This window comes from Manis javanica, chromosome 7 (genome assembly GCF_040802235.1).
Source record: "Manis javanica isolate MJ-LG chromosome 7, MJ_LKY, whole genome shotgun sequence".
Taxonomy (NCBI): domain Eukaryota; kingdom Metazoa; phylum Chordata; class Mammalia; order Pholidota; family Manidae; genus Manis; species Manis javanica.
Genome location: NC_133162.1, coordinates 48,654,259 through 48,665,780, shown reverse-complemented (window position 1 = coordinate 48,665,780; position 11,522 = coordinate 48,654,259). Strand labels below are relative to the sequence as shown.

Here is an 11,522-nt window from a genome sequence, read left to right as displayed (position 1 = left end):
CTGATGCCACTGGGAAGGATAGACCCCTGTTCTATTTTGTTTTTAAGAATGAAGATATTCAGGGGGTGGAGCCAAGATGGAGGCGTGAGTAGAGCAGTGGAAATCTCCTTCCAAAACCACAAATATTTATGAAAATATAACTAAGACAACTCTTCCCAGAATAGAGACCAGAGGACACAGGACAACATCCAGACCACATCCACACCTGCGAGAACCCAGCACCTCGGAAGAGGGTAAGATACAAGCCCCAGGCCAGTAGGAGCCAAGTGCCCCTCCTCTGAGCTCCCAACGGGAGGATAGGAGTCGGAGCAGGGAGGGAGAGGGAGCCCAGGACTGCTGAACACCCAGCGCCAGCCATCCAGACCAGAGCACTGACACAGTGCATGCGTGGGGTCCTGGATACTAGGGAAACAGGACAGCAAGAACTATGAGCAGGTCCCTGAGGCTGGCGCCCGTGGACAAAGAAAAGCAAGCTGCTTTTTTTTAAATTAATTAATTATTTCTTTGTTTATTTATTTATTTTTTTAAGAGTGCTTTTTGGAAGTCTTAAAGGGACAGGGACCCCAAAACCAGATGGAAGTGTCCTGGGACACTTAGTCCAGCAGCAGGGAATCTGGGGAACTCTGGGCACTCTAATCCCCTGGGCAGCAGGGAGCTCGGAGGCCCCTCAGGGAAATAAATAGCCTCCCGGCCACTCCCCCTCCAACCCGGCTCCACCATATCAGAACAGGAACCTGAGGCAAGCCACGCCCACAGCAACAGCAGAGATAAGCTCTATAGCAGCTGGGCAGGAATTAGAAGCACTGTCTGCACACAGCTGCCCAGCACAAGCCACTAGAGGTCACTGTTCTCCCAGAGAGGAAGGCCACAAAACAACAAGAAGGAAAGTTCTTCCAGCTGTCACCCGTGCCAGCTCTGCAAACTATCTCTATCACCATAAAAAGGCAAAATTACAGGCAAACAAAGATCACAGAGTCAACAACAGAGAAGGAGACAGACTTAACCAGACTTCCTGAAAAAGAATTCAAAATAAAAATCATAAACATGCTGACAGAGATGCAGAGAAATATACCAGACCTAAGGGATGAAGTTCGGAGGGAGATTACAGATGCCCGGAAAGAGATTACCGAAGTGAAACAAAATCTGGAAGGATTTATGAGCAGAATGGATAAGATGCAAGAGGCCATTGATGGAATAGAAACCAGAGAACAGGAATGCATAGAAGCTGACATAGAGAGAGATAAAAGGATCTCCAGGAATGAAACAATATTAAGAGAACTGTGTGACCAATCCAAAAGGAACAATATCTGTATTATACAGGTACCAGAAGAAGAAGAGAGAGAAAAAGGGACAGAAAGTGATTGCAGAAAACTTCCCCAAACTGGGGGAGGAAATAATCGAACAGACCAAGGAAATACACAGAACTCCCAACAGAAATGACTCAAGGAGGACAACACCAAGACACATAATAATTAAAATGGCAAAGGACAAGGAAAGAGTTTTAAAGGCAGATAGAGAGAAAAAAGTCACCTATAAAGGAAAACCCCTCAGGCTAACAGAATTCTTGACAGAAACCCTACAGGCCAGAAGAGAATGGCATGATATATTTAATGCAATGAAACAGAAGCTCCTTGAACCAAGGATACTGTATCCAGCACGACTATCATTTAAATATGATGGAGGGATTAAACAATTCCAAGACAAGCAAAAGTTGAGGGAATTTGCTTCCCACAAACAACATTTACAGGGCATCTTACAGGGACTGCTCTAGATGAGAGCACTCTTAATAAGAGCACAGAACAAAACGCCCAACATATTAAGAATGGAGGAGGAGGAATAAGAAGGGAGAGAAGAAAACAATCTCCAGACAGTGTATATAACAGCTCAATAAGAAAGCTAAGTAAGGCAGTAAGATACTAAAGAGGCTAACCTTGAACCTTTGGTAACCACGAATTTAAAGCTTGCAATGGCAATAAGTACATATCTTTCAATAGTCACCCTAAATGTAAATGGACTGAATGCACCAATCAAAAGACACAGAGTAATAGAATGGATAAAAAAGCAAGACCCATCTATATGCCGCTTACAAGAAACTCACCTCAAACCCAAAGACATGCACAGACTAAAAGACAAGCAATGGAAAAACATATTTCAGGCAAACAACAGCGAGAAGAAAGCAGGGGTTGCAGTACTAATATCAGACAAAATAGACTTCAAAACAAAGAAAGTAACAAGAGATAAAGAAGGACACTACATACTGATAAAGGGCTCAGTCCAACAAGAGGATATAACCATTCTAAATATATATGCACCCAATACAGGAGCACCAGCATATGTGAAACAAATACTAACAGAACTAAAGGGGGAAATAGACTGCAATGCATTCATTTTAGGAGACTTCAACACACCACTCACCCCAAAGGATAGATCCACCAGGCAGAAAATAATTAAGGACACAGAAGCACTGAACAACACAGTAGAGCAGATGGACCTAATAGACATCTATACAACTATACATCCAAATGCAAAAGGTGCAAATGGAACATTCTCCAGAATAGACCACATACTAGCCCACAAAAAGAACCTCAGTAAATTTCAAAATATTGAAATTCTCCCAACCAACTTTTCAGACCACAAAGGTATAAAACCAGAAATAAATTCTACAAAGAAAACAAAAAGGCTCACAAACACATGGAGGCTTAACAACATGCTCCTAAATAATCAACGGATCAAAGAACAAATTAAAATAGAGAAAAAGGAATATATGGAAACAAACGACAACAACAATACAAAGCCCCAATTTCTGTGGGACACAGTGAAAGAAGTCCTAAGAGGAAAGTATATAGCGATCCAGGCACACTTGAAGAAGGAAAAACAATCCCAAATGAATAGTCTAATATCACAAGTATCAAAATTGGAAAAAGAAGAACAAATGAGGCCTAAAGTCAGCAGAAGGAGGGACATAATAAAGATCAGAGAAGAAATAAACAAAATTGAGAAGAATAAAACAATGGCAAAAATCAATGAAATCAAGAGCTGGTTCTTTGAGAAACTAAACAAAATAGATAAGCCTCTAGCCAAACTTATTAAGAGAAAAAGAGAATCAACACACATGAACAGAATCAGAAATGAGAATGGAAAAATCACAACAGACTCCACAGAAATACAAAGAATTAATAAAGTCTACTATGAAAACCTATATGCCAACAAGCTGGAAAACATAGAAGAAATGGACAATTTCCTAGAAAAATACAAACTTCCAAGACTGACAAAGGAAGAAACACGAAAGTTAAACAAACCAATTACAAACAATAAAACTGAAATAGTAATCAAAAAACTACCCAAGAACAAAACACCAGGGCCGGACGGATTTACCTTGTAATTTTATCAGACACACAGAGAAGACATAATACCCATTCTCCTTAAAGTTCTCCAAAAAATAGAAAGGGAGGGAATACTCCCTAAACCATTCTATGAAGCCAACATCACCCTAATACCAAAACCAGACAAAGACCCCACCAAAAAAGAATATTACAGACCAATACCCTGATGACTGTAGATGCAAAAATACTTAGTAAAATATTAGCAAACTGAATTCTAAAGTATATCAAAAGGATCATACACCATGACCAAGTGGGATACATCCCAGGGATGCAAGGATGGTATAACATTCGAAAATCTATCATCATCATCCACCACATCAACAAAAAGAAAGACAAAAACCACATGATCATCTCCATAGATGCTGAAAGAGCATTTGACAAAATTCAACATCCATTCATGATAAAAACTCTCAGCAAAATGGGAATAGAGGGCAAGTACCTCAACATAATAAAGGCCATATATCATAAACCCACAGCCAACATTATACTGAACAGCGAGAAGCTGAAAGCTTTTCCTCTGAGATCGGGAACTAGACAGGGATGCACACTCTCCCCACTGTTATTTAACATAGTACTGGAGGTCCTAGCCACGGCAATCAGACAAAACAGAGAAATACAAGGAATCCAGATTGGTAAAGAAGAAGTTAAACTGTCACTATTTGCAGATGACATGATATTGTACATAAAATACCCTAAAGACTCCACCCCAAAACTACTAGAACTGATATCGGAATACAGCAAAGTTGTAGGATACAAAACTAACACACAGAAATCTGTGGCTTTCCTATACACAAACAATGAACCAATAGAAAGAGAAATCAGGAAAACAACTCCAGTCACAATTGCATCAAAAAGAATAAAATACCTAGGAATAAACCTAACCAAAGAAGTGAAAGACCTATACCCTGAAAACTACAAGTCACTCTTAAGAGAAATTAAAGAGGACACTAACAAATGGAAACTCATCCCATACTAATGGCTAGGAGGAATTAATATTGTCAAAATGGCCATCCTGCCCAAAGCAATATATAGATTTAACGCAATCCCTATCAAATTACCAGCAACATTCTTCAACGAACTGGAACAAATGGTTCAAAAATTCATATGGAAACACCAAAGACCCTGAATAGCCAAAGCAATCCTGAGAAAGAAGAATAAAGTAGGGGGGAATCTCACTCCCCAACTTCAAGCTCTATTATAAAGCCATAGTAATCAAGACAATTTGGTACTGGCACAAGAACAGAGCCACAGACCAGTGGAACAGATTAGAGACTCCAGACATTAACCCAAACATATATGGTCAATTAATATTTGATAAAGGAGCCATGGACATGCAATGGAAAAACAACAGTCTCTTCAACAGATGGTGCTGGCAAAACTGGACAGCTACATGTAGGAGAATGAAACTGGACCATTGTCTAACCCCATACACAAAAGTAAATTCAAAATGGATCAAAGACCTGAATGTAATTCATGAAACCATTAAATTCGTGGAAAAAAACATAGGCAATAATCTCTTAGACATAAACATGAGTGACTTCTTCTTGAACATATATTCCCGGGCAACAAACACAACAGCAAAAATGAACAAGTGGGAACTATATTAAGCTGAAAAGCTTCTGTACAGCAAAAGACACCGTCAATAGAACAAAAAGGAACCCTACAGTAAGGGAGAATATATTTGTAAATGACAGATCTGATAAAGGCTTGATGTCCAAAATATATAAAGAGCTCACATGCCTCAACAAACAAAAATCAAATAATCCAATTAAAAAATGGGCAGAGGAACTGAACAGACAGTCCTCCAAAAAAGAAATACAGATGGCCAACAGACACATGAAAAGATTCCCCACATCACTTATTATCATAGAAATGCAAATTAAACCTACAATGAGGTATCACTTCACACCAGTAAGGATGGCTGCCATCCAAAAGTCAAACAACAACAAATGTTGGTGAGGCTGTGGAGAAAGGGGAACCCTCCTACACTGCTGGTGGGAATGTAAATTAGTTCAACCATTGTGGAAAGCAGTATGGAGGTTCATCAAAATGCTCAAAACAGACTTACCATTTGACCCAGGATTTCCACTCCTAGGAATTTACCCTAAGAATGCAGCAATCAAGTTTGAGAAAGACAGATGCACCCCTCTGTTTATCGCAGCACTATTTACAATAGCCAAGAATTAGAAGCAACCTAAATGTCCATCGGTAGATGAATGGATAAAGAAGATATGGTACAATGGAATACTACTTAGCCATAAGAAGAGGTCAAATATTACCATTTGCAGCAACATGGATGGAGCTGGAGGGTATTATGCTCAGTGAAATAAGCCAAGCGGAAAAAGAGAAATACCAAATGATTTCACTCATCTGTGGCGTATAAGAACAAAGGAAAAACTGAAGAAATAAAACAGCAGTGGATTCACAGAACCCAAGAATGGACTAACAGGTACCAAAGGGAAAGGGACTGGGGAGGATGGGTGGGTAGGGAGGGATAGGGTGGGGAAAAAGAAGGGGAGTATTAAGATTAGAATGCATGGGGGGTGGGAGAAAGGGGAGGGCTGTACAACACAGAGAAGACAAGTAGTGATTCTACACATTTTGCTATGCTGATTGACAGTGACTCTAAAGGGGTTTAGAGGGGGGACCTGTTATATGGGAGAGCCTAGTAAACATAATATGCTTCATGTAGGTGTAGATTAAAGATACAAAAAAAAAAACAAAGAAAGAAAGAAAAGGGGGTTTACTCCCTGATAGGTTTAAACTAACTGTAAATCAATGATTAATGCATGCTTTAAATATCCTTAATTTTGATCACTTAAAGGGTGTCAGATTATTGGCTATGGAGGTACACTTTTCTGATAATATTCCTTTTTCTTAAAAAAAAAAAAAAAGCAGTTCCTGGTTGGTGACCTCCAATGAGTTCTACACAATGGTATAAAGGGCATATCAAAGTGTGGGCAAAGGGTCTGTTTGTGTTTATACAGAGGATCAAAGCCTAATTTGGCTACCCAGAAAATGAACTAAGATACGATATGAAGAAGAACTTCTAACATCAGCACTCTCTGGAAGAGTCATACCAGAAGACGATTATCAAAAAACCTCAACAAAGATCCAGGAGATGCTGCAGTTGTAGTTGCATTCATCCCACCAGTTCCTGGACTTACCATTGGAATGAAGAAGGAGATATCTGAGCTGGCCTGTGCATACAGCAAAACAACAAACTTGACTGGATCTATACTGTTGGAACTCAACCAAGAATTAGGAGAAGTGCAAGTGGTAGCACTCCAAAATCTTACAACTACAGACTATCTACTGTTAAAAGAACATATGGGATGTGAACAGTTCCCAGGAATGGGTTGTTTTAATTTGTCTGATTTCTCTCAGACTGTTCAAGTACAGTTGGACAATATTCACCATATCATAGACAAATTTTCACAAATGCCTAGGGTGTCTAACTGGTTTTCTTGGCCTCACTGGAGATGGCTGGTAATTATAGATCTGCTTTGGTTATGTAACTGTATTCCTCTATGTTAACGTGTGTGCGCAATTTAATTAGTAGTTTAAAACGTATACATGCTTATGTTACTCTACAAGAAGATATGTCAAAGAAATAGTCAATCTTCCCATGTTTTCTTCTGTCTGCTATCTCTATAGCTTTTCTTCTTCCTTCCTAATTACAACCCTTAAATAGAATTCGTGCCTCATATCGAATTCACCAAGTATCATAATTCCTCCAAGTGGTAAAGATACCTCAAGACAAATGCTGGGCATAGAAGCCACAGGGCATAAATCTGCAAAGTAAAAAGCTCACCTTTTCAAACAATATGGCTTCTCTTTCACTTACCAACTTTACATCTCCCTGTATGGCCCCGGAAGATGACTGGGTAGCCAGAGACGGGTAAGATTCCTCAAGGGAGGAACAACCTAAGACAGGCACAGTCGCAGGAGGGCCATCAGGTGAGAAATTGGGTACCAGCAGAGGGGAGGCTTAGAACCTCACCACCCCCCCTGTTTGGAGAGAAATCTTCTGCATCCGTGGATGTTTTATTGCCCTTGTCTAGCTTGGATTAACACATAGTCTACAGGCACACACACACCTGATCATCTACATTTGCTCTCTTACAACACTAAGTTATGTTTTCTACCTTTATCTTGCATCTACCTACCACTTCAGCATTTTATTAAAATAATAATAATAATAATAATAATAAAGAGAGAAATGTGGGATTCACATATAAATCAAGTATAAAAATCAAACGAATATTCATATTTGCCCTGATTGTTTATAGTTCATAATGCGTGATCAAAACCGGAAGTTTCTGTGATGACTGCCCTTGTACTGTTCACCATGTAAGAACTTATTCACTATGTAAGAACTTGTTCGTTATGCTTCAGAAGATTAGAGACTGACGAGAATTAGGCTTGGGGTGGATTAATGATTGTGCATTGAGCATTGACTCCCCTATACAGAATTTTATTGTTGTTAACAACCATTTGATCAATAAATATGAGAGATGCCCTCTCAGAAAAAAAAAATCAAACGAATAATCAGAGTTGACCTGATTGTTTATAGTTCATGATGCGTGATCAAAACCAAAAGTTTCTGTGATGACTGCCCTTGCACTGTTCACCATGTAAGAACTTATTCACTATGTAAGAACTTGTTCACCATGTAAAAACTTGTTCGTTATGCTTCAGAATATTGGAGACTGTTGAGAATTAGGCATGGGTTGATTAATGATTGTGCATTGAGTCCCCTATACAGAATTTTATTGTTGTTAACAACCATATGATCAATAAATATGAGAGATGCCCTCTCACAAAAAAAAAAAGATTTTGGTACAGTGATGTAAATTAACTTAAGCTATGCACCTGATTATGGCCTTTGTGGATAAACCTGTGTAACTAAAATAAATCCCTTCTGAAATTCCATGCAAAAAAAAAAGAATGAAGATGTTCAGGAGGGACATGCACACAATACAAAATACTAAATACTTCACAGCGATGGCATAAAGCAGCCAGTGTGAACTTCCATGTGTATGCTGGAAAGAGGAAGGGCCGTCAGCAGCTTCAACACAGAATGGGGACTGTGGAGGACAGAGCAGGAGCTCATTTCCTCTGCACATTTTGGCTATTAGACCTTTGTATGTCTTTAAAAAAGTCAGTGCTCACTTTTTATATTTAAATATTAAGATGATTCTAACTGAAAAAAAAAGTGGGTAAAGGACTGAATAGATATTTCTTAAAAGAAGACATACAAATATGGTCAACAGGCATATGTAAAGATGTTGAACATCACTTAGTGAAATGTAAATCAAAACTATAAAGACCTATCACTTTATACCTATTACAATGGCATTATTTATATTATATATATGTTTATATATGAAATACGTTTTGCTGAAGAAGTTGAGCAAAGGAAATTCTTGTGTGCTGTTGGTAGAAATGTAAATTGGTACAGTCATTATGCAAAACAGTATGGAGTCTCCTCAAAAAATTAAAAGTAGAATGACCACACAATCCAGCAACCTTAGTTCTGTATTTATCTACAGGATTTGAACACCGAACTTGAAACAGATACCTGCACTCCCACAGTCATAGCAGCATTATTCACAATAGCCAAGATATGGAAACAACCTAAATTGACATTTGCATACATATACATACAATGGAATGTTTTTCAGCTTTAAAAGAAAAAAGTCCCTCCATTTGTGGTAACTGGATAGACATGGAGAACATTATGCCAGACACAGAAAAACAAATATTGTATCATCTCATGTATGAAATCTAAAATAGTCAAACTCACAGAAGCAGAGAACTTCAGGTGCTAATAGGAGGGGGAAATAAGGAAGTGATTGTCAAAGGGTACATATTTTCAGCTATGCAAGATAAATAAGTTCTGAACATCTGTTATATGGCATAGTACTTCTAGTTCACAATACTGTACTGAGTACTTAAGTTTTGCTAAAAGGGTAATCTTAGGTTAAGTGTTCTTACCACAAATTAATGATAATGATGATGATGGTAGAAGGAGAGAAGTCAGAGGAGATGGGGGAGGAGGGAGGAGGCAAATGGGGCAGGAGAAGACTTTGGGAGGTGATAAATGTTTATGGCCTTGATAGTGATGACTGTTCATTAAGCATGTACTTATACCCAAAATCATACGCTAAATATGTCTAGCTATTTACATGTCAATCATATCTCAATAAAGTGCTTCATGAAAAGACAAATCTCATCTTAAAAATAAAAGAATTATCTCTTTTGAACTAGGATAGTAGTGTGTTTTCATGGCATTTATTCTGTGAGAGACAAACAGGATGTTATATTTTCAGGATCACAACCCAATGAACATAGAAAATACTTTCCCTTCATTCTAGTTTCTACCCAATATATGCTTACCATCCTCACACTTTGCTGACAGAAAAACATTTTTTCAAAAAAGTAAGAGTCCTAACTTCATTGTTTTCTATTAGATTGCTTCTATTTAGGAGATGGGATAGTTTAGGGATTAAGAGACCAGGAATTACTCCTGGGAGCTGTTAGCTGGGTTTAAATCCTCGCTCATTAGCTATGAGCAAATGTATCCATTGTTAAAATCCTCTATATTTTCATCTTTGAACATATCTTGTAACTTATTTGGTTAATGAATTTGATGCCTCATTTTTCTTCATACTACTTCTCAAAATTGAAGACTTAAAGTAATTTGCACAAGATAATTCAACTTGTAAGTAGAAGACTCTGTCCAAATCTCTTTCTAGCACTGTAACTATTATTCAATGCTGCCTTCGTTGTTTTAATTATCACCAACCACCGCATGAGGTATTACCAGCATTAATAAATGTGAAAACTGAAGGTGAGCAAGAATAATATGTCTAATGATACCCTTAAAAGAGAAGATTTAGGATACTAATCCAATTTTATATAACCTCCAATCCACACACTTTCTACTACTCCGGGGAAACTGAGATGAGATTACCTAGTAAAACTCTTCACTCACTTGTATCTCAATATGCTTTTTCATTTATTTTTTCTTCCCATCTTCCTTCAAAGAAAATCCTGCCTCTCACTCTCCCTCTTTTCCCCTCCATCTCCTTCCTTTCAAGACTAACTTTTCTTTCTGTGGTCTGATCTCAAACCCCAAGTCCTCCTCAAGTATCATTTCCTTATATTTTGAGTCCTTCTTCAGATCCTAGGTGCCAGGGACTGTGCGAGGAATTGGTAATGGGCTGGAGAGCATCCCGGCCCTCCTTACAGGGCTCAGAGCCTGGAGGAACTGACAAAGATTAACCAAATAATTACATAAATATGCAATTATAATAGTTACATAAATACATAACTGTATGTGTGGTATAAATAAAAAGAATTGAAAGTTAAGCATAGGTTGACCAGGTATAACTCTGAGCAATTGGGCACATAATCAAGAAAGCTAAAGGCACAGCAGGCATGTGAGCTCCCAGCATTCACAGGGCTCTCAGTGTCTTTGGATTTCTACAGAACATGGAATGGAGGGTTAGAAAGTAAACACATCCAGATCTTATCTTACTGGGTCAGTTTGAATAAGCATCAGGGTTATAATTATGTGGAACTTAGAGCAAGAGGAAAAAGTCTATGAAAACTGAAAACAAGCCAAAGGTAAAAGACGGACTTTATCCCTAAAATAGTAAGTTAGAACACTCAGTCTGAAATTATATAGGACCCAGAAAACTGCCTGGAAGGCAGCAAAGATGTCTGTGCATTCAGAAGGGGAATATATATTGCATTTATCTATAGAATAGGTATATGAGAAAATCAGGCCCTGCCAAAAGAATTGTTAAAATTGCAAAATCATTGGCACACTCATAGGTATTTTAAAACATAAATGATGTACATGACCTACAGACTGAGTGTGATAACCAACCCAAATAATAATACACGGAATAACCTAAAATGCATTGTCTTTTAATGAAGTAGTTGTAGCTTAAATCTACATTGCTGATCATTTTTCTTTTTCACTGCAGCCAAAAGCCTATCTTTCAGGAAGGAAAGTATAATGTAAGGTTATTTTAGCCAATATGAGTTATGATGAAAACTCTGTGGCCTTGAGAAACACAGAAAAAAATGTTAACTTTTGAGAAGATTGAGATCATGGTTCTTTAT

At 38.1% G+C, this 11,522-nt stretch overlaps 1 protein-coding gene across 6 annotated transcripts in view; it reads right to left on the bottom strand.

Moving 5' to 3' along the window:
* CTNNA3 (catenin alpha 3) overlaps window positions 1-11,522 on the bottom strand; it is a 1,703,691-nt gene that overhangs the window by 1,201,705 nt on the left and 490,464 nt on the right. The window lies entirely within an intron of this gene.